This window comes from Hyla sarda, chromosome 1 (assembly GCF_029499605.1).
Source record: "Hyla sarda isolate aHylSar1 chromosome 1, aHylSar1.hap1, whole genome shotgun sequence".
NCBI lineage: Eukaryota > Metazoa > Chordata > Amphibia > Anura > Hylidae > Hyla > Hyla sarda.
Genome location: NC_079189.1, coordinates 297,718,216 through 297,737,853, shown reverse-complemented (window position 1 = coordinate 297,737,853; position 19,638 = coordinate 297,718,216). Strand labels below are relative to the sequence as shown.

The window sequence follows — 19,638 nt, the reverse complement described above, 5'->3', positions numbered from 1 at the left end:
TTTTTTTTAAACTTTTGTTTTTTACTTTTATTTTTACACTTGAATAGTCCCCATAGGGGACTATTTATAGCAATCATTTGATGTACGTCCTAGTGCATTAGGTACCACCACACCAGGACGTACATTTACGTCCTGCGTCGTTAAGGGGTCAAAAAATTTGCCTTCAAGGTCTGTGGAAGAAACTATCGATGCTAATGGTGGGCATTTTTAGAAGAAGTTATAAATTCCTGGCCACTGCATCCACAAACAGAAATTTGACTGTTCATAGTGTTTTCTCATAAAGCTGCTGTTGGCAATAAGACAAAAAAATGGTCTCAAACCACAGCAAAAAAAAAAAAAAATCTCTAAATACATTGATAAACCACCTGGATTTGGTGATGTCCACAGCAAATCTGATAGGGTCACCAAGAACGTATTCAAGGAGGTTTTAAAGTCGTTTTAATGTTACATTAATGACAAAGTTACATGACATGCGGTAACCCATGGCAACTAACAGCTTGTTAATAACATACTTCACTAAAAGATTTTTTATATGCTTTTCAAAATAAAAATAAAAGCTGCAAAATTAAAATAAATGTGCATGGAGGTATCGGAAAATGCAATGGATTTTTCCAAGCATTTCAAAACATAGCAACATGTTTTAAAGCTGGTAAGTGAAGATGTTAAACAGCTTACATTCAAGTGGTCTGAAATGGCAGGAGGTACTCAACCCCAAGTACAGTTGTGCACCTACGCTGGGATAGAGGTCCTGCACTTGTGGTCCGTTGCTAAGGGCGATCCCCATTATAATATGCATACAATGGAGGATGCCTGCAGACGGTCACAAGTGCCACAATGGCATCCTACACCAGATAAACGTGTGGATGCATGAAATTTAAACATTGAACAACTACATTGATGTAGTCTGAAATGGCAGGCAGTCCTCAACCCCAAGTGCAGTTGTGCACCTAGGCTGGGGTGGAGGTCCTGCATTTGTGGACCACAATATAGGTTCACTACTGTGGTAGATGTAAACAATGACATTAACTAAACCTCAAAACTGATGTAAAATTGAGACATTAGCCAGTATATCCTTATAAGAAGGACGTACCTGAGCCCGCACACCAACACCAAGGTTTCTCAAGTGGTATGGAACCTAACACTAACCTACCTGTGCCGGACAAACAAAACCAGGAATCAAATTACAGCAGCATTGGGTCCGACTGGTAGACTGCTCCCCGGTTACCTCCAGTGTGACTAATCACACATACAATGGGAGGGAGGAGAGACGGGCTACAAGCCCCATCCTGGTTGGCTAATATATTTCCGGCCTCACAGGTGAAACCTTAATGCTACCGAGTATGATAAAAAAAGGAGCATTAGTATAAACTTTAGACATTAAACCACTTACATTGACGTGGTCTGAAATGGCAGGAGGTACTCAACCCCAAGTGCAGTTGTGCACCTACGCTGGGGTGGAGGACCTGCACTTGTGGTCCGTTGCTATGGGTGATCCCCAGCATAATATGCATTCAATGGAGTATGCCTGCAGATCATCACAAGTACCACAATGGCATCCAACACCAGATAAACATATGGATGCATGAAATTTAAACATTAAACAACTACATTGTCGTGGTCTGAAATGGCAGGCGGTCCTCAACCCCAAAGTGAAGATGCAATGATTTTCCCGTCACCACAATAAATACATATATATTCTCGTGAGACCTTACATCTGCAATTAAAATAATACACACAGCATTACCCGAAGGCATTATTCAGTACAAAGTATTAAAATGTTAGAACATCAGAACAGTCTACAAAAATATATTAAAGTTACACAGTTCATTGATCCCATTTGGAAAAAGGATCCAAAAAACCTCCCGCTGCAGGAGCCGTCTTTTAATCTGCTCACTATTAACCCCTTGGACTTCTTCTAAAACCATCCATTTAAATCACTGACTTGGTGGTGATTGTCACAAAAATGTCTTGCTAGACTAGTCTCACCATATCCTTCATCTTTCATTCTCTTCTATCCCTCCTTCTGTTTTCTTTTTCAGTAAATTCCTGATGGCACATTTGTGTGCATTTAGTGTGACTTTTGACTGATCTTATGGAGGGGCATTTACTAATCTTTTACTATGTAGTCTGGTTTTTACACAGTTTTTTTCTACTTCATTTTTGACTAAGTGCGACAAATTTACTAAATTGTTGCACGGCGTTAATAAATTTGGCACACATCGGCAAAAGTGGGAAGTTTACTTCATGTAGTAGAAAAAATAGTCTGTTTCTTTTTCCTGCTGTCTGAATAGGTTTTCCTGCTAGGTTTCCTTCTGGATCTTTTGTTTTTGAGTTTGTTTGTTTTTTAGCTTTTTCACCACATCTAAATAATTCAATAACTAAATTGTAGTCATGGCTCAGAATAGTGGTAAACGGTGTTTAGTGTGTGTGTTTATTACATTTTTTAACACTGTTTTTTCTCCCTAAATGTACTTTTTTTTGTTACTACTTCTACAGATACTTCTACCGTGTATCCTGTGGACTCCTTCCGATTCGGTGGACTACTTCGACGACCAGCATTTTTCTTTGCTTTATGTTAATAAAATGGTTAATGTGGGCTTGTGGGGGAGTGTTTTTTTGTAATAAATTTTTTTTAAACCTGTTTTTTTTTTTTTTTTTTTTACTTTACTAGACAGGCTTAGTAGTGGAAGCTGTCTTACAGGCGGAGTCCATTACTAAGCCGGGCTTAGCTTTAGCCACAAAAACAGCTAGCGCTAACCCCCAATTATTACCCCAGTACCCAACGCTACAGGGGTGCCGGGAAGAGCCGGTACTAATAGGCCCCGAGCGTCAAAAATTGCGCTCCTGGGCCTAGCCGGTAACAGGCTGGCATTATTTAGGCTGGGGAGGGCCAGTAACAATGGTCATCGCCCACCCTGGTAATGTCAGGCTGTTACTGTTTGGTTGGTATTTGGCTGAGAATAAAAATAGGGGGGACCCTATGTGTTTTTTTAAAATATTTAATTATTTATTTAAAAAAAAAAAACACATAGGGTCTCCCCTATTTTCATTCTCAGCCAAATACCAACCAAACAGTAACAGCCTGACGTTACCAGGGTGGGCGAGGACCATTGTTACTGGCCTAAATAACGCCAGCCTGTTACCGCCGAGGCCAAGGAGCACCATTTTTGAAGCTCCAGGCCTGTTGGTACCGGCTCTTCCCGGCACCCCTGTGGCGTTGGGTACCGGGGTAATAATTGGGGGTTAGTGCTAGCTGTTTTTGTGGCTAACACTAAGCCCAGCTTATTAATGAAGTCCGTCTATAAGACAGCTTCCACTACTAAGCCTGTCTAGTAAAGTAAGGAAAAAACACAACAGGTTTTAAAAAAATGTTATTACAAAAAACACTCCCCCACAAGCCCTCGTTAACCATTTTATTAAAATCAAACAAAGAAAAATGCTGGTCATCGAAGTAGTCCACCGAATCCGAAGAAGTCCACAGGATACATGGATCTGAAATGAGAAGAAAAAAAAAGGGTTAGTACATTTATTATCACCTGCACACACATCTCCCGCCCCGCAGGACTACAACTGCCAGCATGCCCTTACAGTAAGGACATGCTGGGAGTTGTAGTTGTGTGGTGCAGGAGATGTGTGGGCAAGTGACAAGCTTGTCCCCTGCCCCCAGCTGCAGGACTACAACTCCCAGCATGCCCTTACAGTAAGGTGGGGCGGAGGCTGGGCACAGTGTTTCCCAACCTGGGAGTTGTAGTTTTCCAACATCTGGAGGCACCCTGGTTGGGAAAAACTGTTTTAGGCCAGTGTTTCTGTTACGCCGAGCGCTCCGGGTCCCCGCTCCTCCCCGGAGCGCTCGCAACATCTTCGCTACGGCAGCGCCCCGGTCAGATCCACTGACCGGGTGCGCTGCGATACCGCCTCCAGCCGGGATGCGATTCGCGATGCGGGTGGCGCCCGCTCGCGATGCGCACCCCGGCTTCCGTACCTGACTCGCTCTCCCTCGTTCCTGTCCCGGCGTGCGCGGCCCCGCTCCCTAGGGCGCGCGCGCGCCGGGTCTCTGCGATTTAAAGGGCCACTGCGCCACTGATTGGCGCAGTGGTTCCAATTAGTGTTCTCACCTGTGCACTCCCTATGTATACCTCACTTCCCCTGCACTCCCTCGCCGGATCTTGTTGCCCTTGTGCCTAGTGAAAGCGTTCCCTTGTGTGTTCCTAGCCTGTGTTCCAGACCTCCTGCCGTTGCCCCTGACTACGATCCTTGCTGCCTGCCCCGACCTTCTGCTACGTCCGACCTTGCTTCTGTCTACTCCCTTGTACCGCGCCTATCTTCAGCAGTCAGAGAGGTTGAGCCGTTGCTAGTGGATACGACCTGGTCACTACCGCCGCAGCAAGACCATCCCGCTTTGCGGCGGGCTCTGGTGAATACCAGTAGTGACTTAGAACCGGTCCACTAGCACGGTCCACACCAATCCCTCTCTGGCACAGAGGATCCACCTCCTGCCAGCCGGCATCGTGACAGTAGATCCGGCCATGGATCCCGCTGAAGTACCTCTGCCAGTTGTCGCTGACCTCACCACGGTGGTCGCCCAGCAGTCACAACAGATAGCGCAACAAGGCCACCAGCTGTCTCAACTGACCGTGATGCTACAGCAGCTACTACCACAGCTTCAGCATTCATCTCCTCCGCCAGCTCCTGCACCTCCTCCGCAGCGAGTGGCCGCTTCAGGCCTACGACTATCCTTGCCGGATAAATTTGATGGGGACTCTAAGTTTTGCCGTGGCTTTCTTTCACAATGTTCCCTGCACTTGGAGATGATGTCGGACCAGTTTCCTACTGAAAGGTCTAAGGTGGCTTTCGTAGTCAGCCTTCTGTCTGGAAAAGCTCTGTCATGGGCCACACCGCTCTGGGACCGCAATGACCCCGTCACTGCCTCTGTACACTCCTTCTTCTCGGAAATTCGTAGTGTCTTTGAGGAACCTGCCCGAGCCTCTTCTGCTGAGACTGCCCTGCTGAACCTGGTCCAGGGTAATTCTTCCGTTGGCGAGTACGCCATACAATTCCGTACTCTTGCTTCTGAACTATCCTGGAATAATGAGGCCCTCTGCGCGACCTTTAAAAAAGGCCTATCCAGCAACATTAAAGATGTTCTGGCCGCACGAGAAATTCCTGCTAATCTACATGAACTCATTCATCTTGCCACTCGCATTGACATGCGTTTTTCCGAAAGGCGTCAGGAGCTCCGCCAGGATATGGACTTTGTTCGCACGAGGCGTTTTTTCTCCCCGGCTCCTCTCTCCTCTGGTCCTCTGCAATCCGTTCCTGTGCCTCCCGCCGTGGAGGCTATGCAAGTTGACCGGTCTCGCCTGACACCTCAAGAGAGGACACGACGCCGCATGGAGAATCTCTGCCTGTACTGTGCCGGTACCGAACACTTCCTGAAGGATTGTCCTATCCGTCCTCCCCGCCTGGAAAGACGCACGCAGACTCCGCACAAAAGTGAGACAGTCCTTGATGTCAACTCTGCTTCTCCACGTCTTACTGTGCCTGTGCGGATATCTGCATCTACCTTCTCCTTCTCTACTATGGCCTTCTTGGATTCCGGATCTGCAGGAAACTTTATTTTGGCCTCTCTCATCAACAGGTTCAACATCCCGGTAACCAGTCTCGCCAGACCCCTCTACATCAATTGTGTTAACAATGAAAGATTGGACTGTACCATACGTTACCGCACGGAGCCCCTTCTAATGTGCATCGGACCTCATCAAGAAAAGATTGAGTTCTTGGTCCTCCCCAATTGCACTTCCGAAATTCTCCTTGGACTACCGTGGCTCCAACGCCATTCCCCAACCCTGGATTGGTCCACAGGGGAGATCAAGAGCTGGGGTATCTCTTGTTTCAAGGACTGCCTTAAACCGGTTCCCAGTACTCCCTGCCGTGACCCTGTGGTTCCCCCTGTAACCGGTCTCCCTAAGGCCTATATTGTTACGCCGAGCGCTCCGGGTCCCCGCTCCTCCCCGGAGCGCTCGCTTCACTCTCCCCGCGGCAGCGCTCCGGTCACGTCCTCTGACCCGGGGCGCTGCGATTCCGCTGCCAGCCGGGATGCGATTCGCGATGCGGGTAGCGCCCGCTCGCGATGCGCACCCCGGCTCCCCTACCTGACTCGCTCTCCGTCTGTTCTGTCCCGGCGCGCGCGGCCCCGCTCCCTAGGGCGCGCGCGCGCCGGGTCTCTGCGATTTAAAGGGCCACTGCGCCGCTGATTGGCGCAGTGGTCCCAATTAGTGTGTTCACCTGTGCACTTCCCTATATCACCTCACTTCCCCTGCACTCCCTTGCCGGATCTTGTTGCCTTAGTGCCAGTGAAAGCGTTCCTTGTGTGTTCCTTGCCTGTGTTTCCAGACCTTCTGCCGTTGCCCCTGACTACGATCCTTGCTGCCTGCCCCGACCTTCTGCTACGTCCGACCTTGCTTTTGCCTACTCCCTTGTACCGCGCCTATCTTCAGCAGCCAGAGAGGTGAGCCGTTGCTAGTGGATACGACCTGGTCACTACCGCCGCAGCAAGACCATCCCGCTTTGCGGCGGGCTCTGGTGAAAACCAGTAGTGGCTTAGAACCGGTCCACTAGCACGGTCCACGCCAATCCCTCTCTGGCACAGAGGATCCACTACCTGCCAGCCGGCATCGTGACAGTAGATCCGGCCATGGATCCCGCTGAAGTTCCTCTGCCAGTTGTCGCTGACCTCACCACGGTGGTCGCCCAGCAGTCACAACAGATAGCGCAACAAGGCCAACAGCTGTCTCAACTGACCGTTATGCTACAACAGTTACTACCACAGCTTCAGCAGTCATCTCCTCCGCCAGCTCCTGCACCTCCTCCGCAGCGAGTGGCCGCTCCTGGGATACGCTTATCCTTGCCGGATAAATTTGATGGGGACTCTAAGTTTTGCCGTGGCTTTCTTTCCCAATGTTCCCTGCATCTGGAGATGATGTCGGACCTGTTTCCCACTGAAAGGTCTAAGGTGGCTTTCGTAGTCAGCCTTCTGTCCGGAAAAGCCCTGTCATGGGCCACACCGCTCTGGGACCGCAATGACCCCGTCACTGCCTCTGTACACTCCTTCTTCTCGGAAATCCGAAGTGTCTTTGAGGAACCTGCCCGAGCCTCTTCTGCTGAGACTGCCCTGTTGAACCTGGTCCAGGGTAATTCTTCCGTTGGCGAGTATGCCGTACAATTCCGTACTCTTGCTTCAGAATTGTCCTGGAATAATGAGGCCCTCTGCGCGACCTTCAAAAAAGGCCTATCCAGCAACATTAAAGATGTTCTGGCCGCACGAGAAATTCCTGCTAATCTACATGAACTTATTCACCTAGCCACTCGCATTGACATGCGTTTTTCCGAAAGGCGTCAGGAACTCCGCCAAGATATGGACTCTGTTCGCACGAGGCGTTTCTCCTCCTCGGCTCCTCTCTCCTCTGGTCCCCTGCAATCTGTTCCTGTGCCTCCCGCCGTGGAGGCTATGCAGGTCGACCGGTCTCGCCTGACACCTCAAGAGAGGACACGACGCCGTATGGAGAACCTCTGCCTGTACTGTGCTAGTACCGAACACTTCCTAAGAGATTGTCCTATCCGTCCTCCCCGCCTGGAAAGACGTACGCTGACTCCGCACAAGGGTGAGACAGTCCTTGATGTCTACTCTGCTTCTCCACGTCTTACTGTGCCTGTGCGGATGTCTGCCTCTGCCTTCTCCTTCTCTACAGTGGCCTTCTTGGACTCAGGATCTGCAGGAAATTTTATTTTGGCCTCTCTCGTCAACAGGTTCAACATCCCGGTGACCAGTCTCGCCAGACCCCTCTACATCAATTGTGTAAATAATGAAAGATTGGACTGTACCATACGTTTCCGCACGGAGCCCCTTCTTATGAGCATCGGATCTCATCATGAGAGGATTGAACTTTTGGTCCTCCCCAATTGCACCTCGGAAATTCTCCTTGGACTTCCCTGGCTTCAACTTCATTCCCCTACCCTGGATTGGTCCACTGGGGAGATCAAGAGTTGGGGGTCCTCTTGTTCCAAGAACTGTCTAAAACCGGTTCCCAGTAACCCTTGCCGTAACTCTGTGGTTCCTCCAGTAACCGGTCTCCCTAAGGCCTATATGGACTTCGCGGATGTTTTCTGCAAAAAACAAGCTGAGACTCTACCTCCTCACAGGCCTTATGATTGCCCTATCGACCTCCTCCCGGGCACTACTCCACCCCGGGGCAGAATTTATCCTCTCTCTGCCCCAGAGACTCTTGCCATGTCCGAATACGTCCAGGAGAATCTAAAAAAGGGCTTTATCCGTAAATCCTCCTCTCCTGCCGGAGCCGGATTTTTCTTTGTGTCCAAAAAAGATGGCTCCCTACGTCCTTGCATTGACTACCGCGGTCTTAATAAAATCACGGTTAAGAACCGCTACCCCTTACCCCTCATCTCTGAACTCTTTGATCGCCTCCAAGGTGCCCACATCTTCACTAAATTGGACTTAAGAGGCGCCTATAACCTCATCCGCATCAGAGAGGGGGACGAGTGGAAAACGGCATTTAACACCAGAGATGGACACTTTGAGTATCTGGTCATGCCCTTTGGACTGTGCAACGCCCCTGCCGTCTTCCAAGACTTTGTCAATGAAATTTTTCGTGATGTTATACTCCTGTGTTGTTGTATATCTGGACGATATCCTAATTTTTTCTGCCAATCTAGAAGAACACCGCCAGCATGTCCGTATGGTTCTTCAGAGACTTCGTGACAACCAACTCTATGCCAAAATTGAGAAATGTCTGTTTGAATGCCAATCTCTTCCTTTTCTAGGATATTTGGTCTCTGGCCAGGGACTACAGATGGATCCAGACAAACTCTCTGCCGTCTTAGATTGGCCACGCCCCTCCGGACTCCGTGCTATCCAACGCTTTTTGGGGTTCGCCAATTATTACAGGCAATTTATTCCACATTTTTCTACCATTGTGGCTCCTATCGTGGCTTTAACCAAAAAAAATGCTGATCCCAAGTCCTGGCCTCCTCAAGCAGAAGACGCCTTTAAACGACTCAAGTCTGCCTTTTCTTCGGCTCCCGTCCTCTCCAGACCTGACCCTTCCAAACCCTTCCTATTGGAGGTTGATGCCTCCTCAGTGGGAGCTGGAGCTGTTCTTCTACAAAAAAATTCTTCCGGGCATGCTGTCACTTGTGGTTTTTTCTCTAGGACCTTCTCTCCAGCGGAGAGGAACTACTCCATCGGGGATCGAGAGCTTCTAGCCATTAAATTAGCACTTGAGGAATGGAGGCATCTGCTGGAGGGATCAAGTTCTCCTGTTATTATCTACACCGACCACAAGAACCTCTCCTACCTCCAGTCTGCCCAACGGCTGAATCCTCGCCAGGCCCGGTGGTCTCTGTTCTTTGCCCGATTTAATTTTGAGATTCACTTTCGTCCTGCCGATAAGAACATTAGGGCCGATGCTCTCTCTCGTTCCTCGGATGCCTCAGAAGTTGAACTCTCTCCGCAACACATCATTCCACCTGACTGCCTGATCTCCACTTCTCCTGCCTCCATCAGGCAGACTCCTCCAGGAAAGACCTTTGTTTCTCCTCGCCAACGCCTCGGAATCCTCAAATGGGGTCACTCCTCCCATCTCGCAGGTCATGCGGGTATCAAGAAATCTGTGCAACTCATCTCCCGCTTCTATTGGTGGCCGACTCTGGAGACGGATGTTGTGGACTTTGTGCGAGCCTGCACTATCTGTGCCCGGGATAAGACTCCTCGCCAGAAGCCCGCTGGTTTTCTTCATCCTCTGCCTGTCCCCGAACAGCCTTGGTCTCTGATTGGTATGGATTTTATTACTGATTTACCCCCTTCCCGTGGCAACACTGTTATTTGGGTGGTCGTTGATCGATTCTCCAAAATGGCACATTTCATCCCTCTTCCTGGTCTTCCTTCTGCGCCTCAGTTGGCTAAACAATTTTTTGTACACATTTTTCGTCTTCACGGGTTGCCTACGCAGATTGTCTCGGATAGAGGCGTCCAATTCGTGTCTAAATTCTGGAGGGCTCTCTGTAAACAACTCAAGATTAAATTAAATTTTTCTTCTGCATATCATCCCCAGTCCAATGGACAAGTAGAAAGGATTAACCAGATCTTGGGTGATTATTTGCGACATTTTGTTTCCTCCCGCCAGGATGACTGGGCAGATCTCCTCCCATGGGCCGAATTCTCGTATAACTTCAGGGTCTCTGAGTCTTCCTCCAAATCCCCATTTTTCGTGGTGTACGGCCGTCACCCTCTTCCCCCCCTCCCTACTCCCTTGCCCTCTGGTCTGCCCGCTGTGGATGAAATTTCTCGTGACCTTTCCATCATATGGAGAGAGACCCAAAATTCTCTCTTACAGGCTTCATCACGCATGAAGAAGTTCGCGGATAAGAAAAGAAGAGCTCCCCCCGTTTTTTCCCCTGGAGACAAGGTATGGCTCTCCGCTAAATATGTCCGCTTCCGTGTCCCTAGCTACAAGTTGGGACCTCGCTATCTTGGTCCTTTCAAAATTTTGTGTCAAATTAATCCTGTCTCTTATAAACTCCTTCTTCCTCCCTCTCTTCGTATCCCTAATGCCTTTCACGTCTCTCTTCTCAAACCACTCATCCTCAACCGTTTTTCTCCCAAATCTGTTCCTCCCACTCCTGTTTCTGGCTCCTCGGACATCTTCTCGGTCAAAGAAATTTTAGCTGCCAAAAAGGTCAGAGGGAAAAATTTTTTTTTAGTGGACTGGGAGGGTTGTGGTCCTGAAGAGAGATCCTGGGAACCTGAGGACAACATCCTAGACAAAAGTCTGCTCCTCAGGTTCTCAGGCTCTAAGAAGAGGGGGAGACCCAAGGGGGGGGGTACTGTTACGCCGAGCGCTCCGGGTCCCCGCTCCTCCCCGGAGCGCTCGCTTCACTCTCCCCGCGGCAGCGCTCCGGTCACGTCCTCTGACCCGGGGCGCTGCGATTCCGCTGCCAGCCGGGATGCGATTCGCGATGCGGGTAGCGCCCGCTCGCGATGCGCACCCCGGCTCCCCTACCTGACTCGCTCTCCGTCTGTTCTGTCCCGGCGCGCGCGGCCCCGCTCCCTAGGGCGCGCGCGCGCCGGGTCTCTGCGATTTAAAGGGCCACTGCGCCGCTGATTGGCGCAGTGGTCCCAATTAGTGTGTTCACCTGTGCACTTCCCTATATCACCTCACTTCCCCTGCACTCCCTTGCCGGATCTTGTTGCCTTAGTGCCAGTGAAAGCGTTCCTTGTGTGTTCCTTGCCTGTGTTTCCAGACCTTCTGCCGTTGCCCCTGACTACGATCCTTGCTGCCTGCCCCGACCTTCTGCTACGTCCGACCTTGCTTTTGCCTACTCCCTTGTACCGCGCCTATCTTCAGCAGCCAGAGAGGTGAGCCGTTGCTAGTGGATACGACCTGGTCACTACCGCCGCAGCAAGACCATCCCGCTTTGCGGCGGGCTCTGGTGAAAACCAGTAGTGGCTTAGAACCGGTCCACTAGCACGGTCCACGCCAATCCCTCTCTGGCACAGAGGATCCACTACCTGCCAGCCGGCATCGTGACATATATGGACTTTGCTGATGTGTTTTGCAAAAAAAAAGCTGAGACTCTACCTCCTCACAGGCCTTATGACTGTCCTATTGACCTCCTCCCGGGCACTACTCCACCCCGGGGCAGAATTTATCCTCTGTCCGCCCCAGAGACTCTTGCTATGTCTGAGTACATCCAGGAAAATTTAAAAAAGGGGTTTATCCGCAAATCCTCCTCTCCTGCCGGAGCTGGATTTTTCTTTGTGTCCAAAAAAGATGGCTCCCTACGTCCTTGCATTGACTACCGCGGTCTTAATAAAATCACGGTAAAGAACCGCTACCCTCTACCTCTTATCTCTGAACTCTTTGATCGCCTCCAGGGTGCCCACATCTTTACCAAACTGGACTTAAGAGGTGCTTATAATCTCATCCGCATCAGGGAGGGGGATGAATGGAAAACGGCATTTAACACTAGAGATGGACACTTTGAGTATCTGGTCATGCCCTTTGGCCTGTGCAACGCCCCTGCCGTCTTCCAAGACTTTGTTAATGAAATTTTTCGTGATCTCTAATATTCCTGTGTTGTTGTGTATCTGGACGATATTCTGATTTTTTCTGCCAACCTAGAAGAACACCGCCAGCATGTCCGCATGGTTCTTCAGAGACTTCGTGACAATCAACTTTATGCCAAAATGGAGAAATGTCTGTTTGAATGTCAATCTCTTCCTTTCCTAGGATACTTGGTCTCTGGCCAGGGACTACAAATGGATCCAGACAAACTCTCTGCCGTCTTAGATTGGCCACGCCCCTCCGGACTCCGTGCTATCCAACGTTTTTTGGGGTTCGCCAACTATTACAGACAATTTATTCCACATTTTTCCACCATTGTGGCTCCTATCGTGGCTTTAACCAAAAAGAATGCCAATCCTAAGTCATGGCCTCCTCAAGCGGAAGACGCCTTTAAACGGCTCAAGTCTGCCTTTTCTTCTGCTCCCGTGCTCTCCAGACCTGACCCATCTAAACCCTTCCTATTGGAGGTTGATGCCTCCTCAGTAGGAGCTGGAGCGGTTCTTCTACAAAAAAATTCTTCCGGGCATGCTGTTACCTGTGGTTTTTTTTTCTAGGACCTTCTCTCCGGCGGAGAGGAACTACTCCATCGGGGATCGAGAGCTACTGGCCATTAAATTAGCACTTGAGGAATGGAGGCATCTGCTGGAGGGATCAAAATTTCCAGTTATTATTTACACCGATCACAAGAATCTCTCCTATCTCCAGTCTGCCCAACGGCTGAATCCTCGCCAGGCCAGGTGGTCTCTGTTCTTTGCCCGGTTTAATTTTGAAATTCACTTTCGCCCTGCCGATAAGAACATTAGGGCCGATGCTCTCTCTCGTTCCTCGGATGCCTCGGAAGCAGAGCTCTCTCCGCAACACATCATTCCTCCTGACTGCCTGATCTCCACTTCTCCAGCCTCCATCAGGCAAACTCCTCCAGGGAAGACCTTCGTCTCTCCACGCCAACGCCTCGGAATCCTCAAATGGGGTCACTCCTCCCATCTCGCAGGCCATGCGGGCATCAAGAAATCCGTGCAACTCATCTCTCGTTTCTATTGGTGGCCGACTCTGGAGACGGATGTTGTTGATTTTGTGCGGGCCTGCACTGTCTGTGCCCGGGATAAGACTCCTCGCCAGAAGCCCGCTGGTCTTCTTCATCCTCTGCCTGTCCCCGAACAGCCTTGGTCTCTGATTGGTATGGACTTTATTACAGACTTACCCCCATCCCGTGGCAACACTGTTGTTTGGGTGGTCGTTGATCGATTTTCCAAGATGGCACATTTTATTCCTCTTCCTGGTCTTCCTTCAGCGCCTCAGTTGGCAAAACAATTTTTTGTACACATTTTTCGTCTTCACGGGTTGCCCACGCAGATCGTCTCGGATAGAGGCGTCCAATTCGTGTCAAAATTCTGGAGGGCTCTCTGTAAACAACTCAAGATTAAATTAAACTTTTCTTCTGCTTATCATCCTCAATCCAATGGGCAAGTAGAAAGAATTAACCAGGTCCTGGGTGATTATTTACGGCATTTTGTTTCCTCCCGCCAGGATGACTGGGCAGATCTTCTACCATGGGCCGAATTCTCGTATAACCTCAGAGTCTCTGAATCTTCTTCCAAATCCCCATTTTTCGTGGTGTACGGCCGTCACCCTCTTCCCCCCCTCCCTACTCCCTTGCCCTCTGGTTTGCCCGCTGTGGATGAAATAACTCGTGATCTTTCCACCATATGGAAAGAGACCCAAAATTCTCTCTTACAGGCTTCATCACGCATGAAGAAGTTTGCTGATAAGAAAAGAAGAGCTCCCCCCATTTTTTCTCCCGGAGACAAGGTATGGCTCTCCGCTAAATATGTCCGCTTCCGTGTTCCCAGCTACAAATTGGGACCACGCTATCTTGGTCCTTTCAAAATTTTGTGCCAGATTAATCCTGTCTCTTACAAACTTCTTCTTCCTCCTTCTCTTCGTATTCCTAATGCCTTTCATGTCTCTCTTCTTAAACCACTCATCATCAACCGCTTCTCTCCCAAACTCATTTCTCGTACTCCTGTCTCCGGTTCTTCTGATATCTTCACCGTTAAGGAGATACTGGCCTCCAAAAAGGTCAGAGGTAAAACTTTTTTTTTAGTGGACTGTGAGGGCTGTGGTCCTGAAGAGAGATCCTGGGAACCTGAGGACAATATCCTAGATAAAAGTCTGGTCCTCAGGTTCTCAGGCTCTAAGAAGAGGGGGAGACCCAAGGAGGGGGGTACTGTTACGCCGAGCGCTCCGGGTCCCCGCTCCTCCCCGGAGCGCTCGCAACATCTTCGCTACGGCAGCGCCCCGGTCAGATCCACTGACCGGGTGCGCTGCGATACCGCCTCCAGCCGGGATGCGATTCGCGATGCGGGTGGCGCCCGCTCGCGATGCGCACCCCGGCTTCCGTACCTGACTCGCTCTCCCTCGTTCCTGTCCCGGCGCGCGCGGCCCCGCTCCCTAGGGCGCGCGCCCGCCGGGTCTTTGCGATTTAAAGGGCCACTGCGCCACTGATTGGCGCATTGGTTCCAATTAGTGTTCTCACCTGTGCACTCCCTATGTATACCTCACTTCCCCTGCACTCCCTCGCCGGATCTTGTTGCCCTTGTGCCTAGTGAAAGCGTTCCCTTGTGTGTTCCTAGCCTGTGTTCCAGACCTCCTGCCGTTGCCCCTGACTACGATCCTTGCTGCCTGCCCCGACCTTCTGCTACGTCCGACCTTGCTTCTGTCTACTCCCTTGTACCGCGCCTATCTTCAGCAGTCAGAGAGGTTGAGCCGTTGCTAGTGGATACGACCTGGTCACTACCGCCGCAGCAAGACCATCCCGCTTTGCGGCGGGCTCTGGTGAATACCAGTAGTGACTTAGAACCGGTCCACTAGCACGGTCCACGCCAATCCCTCTCTGGCACAGAGGATCCACCTCCTGCCAGCCGGCATCGTGACAGTTTCCCAACCAGGGTGCCTCCAGATGTTGCAAAACTACAACTCCCAGCATGCCTGGACAGCCAAAGGCTGTCCAGGCATGCTGGGAGTTGTAGTCTTGCAACATCTGGAGGCACCCTGGTTGGGAAACACTGTCTTAGGGCTTGGGCAACTTACCGGCTTCCGTAGGATCCAGCGCCGCACAACATTGCCGCAAGACAATGCCGCGCGACAGTGCCGCCCGACGATCTCCGTCACCGATCGTCGCTGGAGCCTCGGAAGGGTAAGTGAACGTCTTCGCCGGTCCCCTTCAGCTGTTTTGTTTTGCAACAGCTGGAGGACTACAGTTTACAGACCACAAACCAGTGGTCTGCGAACTGTGGCCCTCCAGCTGTTGCAAAACTACAACACCCAGCATGCCCTGACAGCCAAAGCCCGGGCTCCTCATTCTGCCTCCCCGCTACCCTCACTTATGGGGACACTGATATCCCCCCCCCCCCTTGTCTCCCGCCCACACCGCTCAGCTCCCGCTGCTACAAGACTACAACTCCCAGTGTGTCCTCACTGTAAGCGCATGCTGGGACTTGTAGTCTTGCAACAGCAGACAGATGTGAGTTGTGTGGCGCTGGCAGGTGAGAGGGGGGGATGTAAATCACTGCAGTGTCCCTGTAGCGAAGTGAGGGTAGCGGGGAGAAAGTATGTCGGAGCCCGGGTAGCTTTTCCTGCTCCATGTTGGAGCTGGAGTAAATTTTGTCAATTTTTACGGCCGTTGCGACAGTTTATTGCGCAACTGCGACTGTCTCAGTTAATAAATACCTGACCACTGCAAGTCAAAAATGCAAACTAGCGTAAATCGAGCGGGGAAAAAAATTTGACTTTCTAGCTCTTGCTAGAGAAAGTCGCACGAAAAATAGGGTAGTTGCAATTGCGACAATTTTGCGCCAAAAATTTTCAGAAAAAAATGACTAAACCCCTTAGTAAATGCCCCTCAATGTCTGTTCTATATAGACTTTCCCACATGAACATTTAACCATGTATACAACTTGTTTTGCGTCACATGTGTACCATCCTTTCACTGAAAAGGAAGTCCCTTTCATTGAGTGTACAATCTTGTCACCTTTGATTATCCCTGTACAATTTTGACATGATCTACATGGAAATGTTCCAAACTTTCTAGCCTTCAAAAACGTTTGTTTCTCCTTTTTGTATTGCTGATATCTGCTCTAACAAGATGGTTAGGAATAGATTTCCCTTTTCTGTATATGAGTTTAGGACGTTGCTGGAACAGTTTCCCATATTTTTCGTCTGCCATAAGAATATTCCAATGTTTATTAATCGTCTGTTTGACCAGTCCAGCATATACAGAAAAGTAAGCTATTTCGATCTTTTTCTTAGTTTCAATCCTGTTACATCTATTTTTATTCCTCAACTTCGCCCGCTCAATTTCATCTACTTCCTTCCCTATTTTCTCCATTTGCTTCCTGTTGTATCCTCTCTCTACAAATTTGTTAGTTAAGATCTCTTTGTTTTTTCTGTACTCATCTTCTGTATTGCAAATTAATTTCGCCCTGATCAATGGCCCTTTTGGTAGGCTTCCAAACACTGGAGGTGCATGCCCACTCTCTCTGTGAAGCATATTATTAAGGTCTGTTTTTTTTAAAAAGAGGGTAGCATCTAAATCTCCTGCATAATTCTCCTTCACCAATACATCAAGGTAAGGAATTTCTGTTAGATTACTATTACATACAAATTCTATCAGTGGGTGTCACTGATTCAAATAACTTACAAATTCATCAAGCTGGGACTGTGTGCCCACCCACAGGACGAACATGTCGTCCACATAGTGGACCCACAGCCCCAGCTTGTCACTCAAATGACATCCATGTACAAATTCAATTTCAAACCTGTTTATAAAGATATTGGCTAGACTTGGGGCCACAGGGGACCCCATCGAAGTCCCCTGTTTCTTGAGGAAGAAGCGGTCCCCAAATCTAAAATAGTTTTTACACAACACCAAGTAAATTCATGATAAAGGCAATCCTTGCATTTCTTATAGAAGCATCTTTACAAAGTTCTTCCCGAATAGCTTCCATGCCTTCTTTTGGTCTAAAAATGTGTTTGTGTCTCCCAAACAGTTGGGTAATCTCTTTACAATTTTTTTGCAAGAAACTGTCTATAAAGGTAAGCCCATTGCATTATACTTTGCTCGATTTGCTTTGTGTTGTAGTGTGATAGCTTTTTTGGGCTCGTTGCACACAGTGCACACAGTATTTGAGCTCAGCCCACTGCATAATGCTTGCTCAAATAGCTTTTTGTTGTTTTTGTAAAGGCTTTCTGGGATCAATAGTTCCACAGTGAGTTCTTCTGTGCACTGCTCATTGGTAAGCTTTTTTTCCAAGATGGCAGCCGTAGTGCAGTACATAGCATTTTTATCAGTCTCTTAAACCCATCGCTATGCTGTCTCCTGATTGCGAGCAATGTATGCAAGCAATGATTGGCTAACATGCGGTCATGTTATCTTGCTGTTAGCTGAAATGTATGCTGGGCTGCCCTGACATCTTCTTAGTGTTTCTACTTCCTCATTTTCAGCTGTCAGGGTGCCAAAATGCCATGAATTCCTAATCCCATTTCCTATAATAATGCAGCTTTCAGGTTTGCGCAAGCCGAGCCTGGCAAAGTTCTAATGTTAAAAGAGACATTTTTTTCCCAAAGAACTGAGCGAGGCCCGGTTTGCTAGGCTTGGCTCGCTCAACTCTGTTGGGGAGGATTTATAATACACTTTTGTTTCTGTTTAATAAATACATTTTATACAATTAAAAAAATAACAAAAAAAACAAATATTAACAGATGCTGAAAACAGATGCTGCTGTATGCCTTACAGCAGAATCTATTTCTCATTCCATTAAATTATTAAAAAATTTACGTAACATATACATTTCTTTTTGCATACATAATGGTGTAGGTAAATATGATTTTGCAGATATCAAAACTTAATGTAATGTAACAGAAACAGTGAAGAAGATGAAAACACAGTGTGAACCCTACAATAGAATATCAGACCTAGATAGGGCCTAGAAAAAACTAAGAGAAATGTAAATACTAGCAAAAAGAAGATAAGGTATGTGAAACTGAAGATGTAAATTACACTGCATAAACAGCAAAAAGAAATTTTATGAAAGTAACTGGGGTTAAATCAAAAGCACATCCTGCTAACAACATCAGTTGCAGGTACTGTGAAAGCAACTATCCCTGAGGCAGAGACTCCAGCACGTGGAGAAACATATAGGGGGAGATTTATCAAAACCTGTACAGAGGAAAAGTTGCCCAGTTGCCCATAGTAACCAACCAGATCACTTCTTTCATTTTTGACCAGGACTTTGCAAAATGAAAGAAGCAATCTGATTGGTTACTATGGGCAACTGGGCAACTTTTCCTCTGCACTGGTTTTGATAATTCTCCTCCTATATAATGAGTGCAAATAACAAAAACATTTCTCTACAGTCTACAGGTAGAAAGCAAATTACAAAATTTACACAGCGGCTCAGATCAAGAACAGCGGCTCAGACAAATGAGTCACAATTATATATAGGGTTTGCAGACAATCCAGGAGCACAGCAGTTTGTACCACTTAAACTTAGCAGGAAAAATTTAGTAAGGTGGCCATATGTGGTGGCTCAACGCAGAAGTACCAGCTGCGAAACTTAACCTAGTTCAGTGGCTATAGTCTTGCAAAGTTTGCTGGTTAATCAAAAGTCTTTATATAAAAAGCTGAAGCCTATATCTATGTGTTTATTACATGTGTTTTACATGCATGCACTGAGTCTTATTTAGAGTGTTGGGGGTTAACTATTTCAACTCATTAGTCTATTGTACTATAAAAAAAAGCAGTAGTAAAATCTGTGACATGACCACATCTTAGCTAATTAATGCAAACGACTTATTATTGCACGACTATTCCCCCAATAGGTAGGAGTTATTGTGGTGTCCCAGTACCGCATTCTATACGGTACCTATTTATGTATGGGTCCCCATACCCAGAGTCCCTAGGATGTAGGGATCCCTGTCATCCAGTCTACCCCTAGTCGCCTCTATTCCAGTTTATAAATCAGTATTTTATGCAAAGGTTAATGTAAATAGAATAACATATATGTAAATAAATGGTTAATTACTTGTTTCCATAGCGTTGCAGGACCTGCGGGTCATGTGACTAGGTGAACTCTATGGTATTAAGCTTAGGGACCTTTTGGAGGCCCTGTGACATAAGCAATCCCATTACACCATGTAATGGTGAATGGCAGATGTTCGGACCAATCGGATTCGCCACGCCCCCTGCCCAGATAAGGGAGCGGCGGCCATCTTCTCTCTCTCTTGTTCCTGGGCTGTCATGAGAGAAGGATCTGCGCAGAAATTATCACAGTGAGTTAGGCCTGAGCCTTGCGGCAATGGCTGAACAATCCTAATTATAGAGTGTATTAATTCCCAAACACTCTGCAGCATCACCGGACCTAATAGTTCCCCTAAATCCGGACGGATCTGCAAAATCTCTCCCTAAATTTAGAGATTGTATAACTAGCTCAAGGTACGC

The 19,638-nt window shown here is 48.4% G+C and overlaps 1 protein-coding gene across 9 annotated transcripts in view; it reads left to right on the top strand.

Moving 5' to 3' along the window:
* LOC130268641 (uncharacterized) overlaps positions 1–19,638 on the top strand; it is a 361,414-nt gene that overhangs the window by 181,354 nt on the left and 160,422 nt on the right. For 2 of the 9 annotated variants that reach the window (XR_008843542.1, XR_008843541.1), the window contains one exon: positions 17,189–17,234. The exons of the other annotated variants lie outside the window; for them this stretch is intronic. The gene's annotated coding sequence lies outside the window, so the exon portion shown is untranslated. The remainder of the gene's footprint in view (positions 1–17,188; positions 17,235–19,638) is intronic. 9 annotated transcript variants of the gene reach the window in all.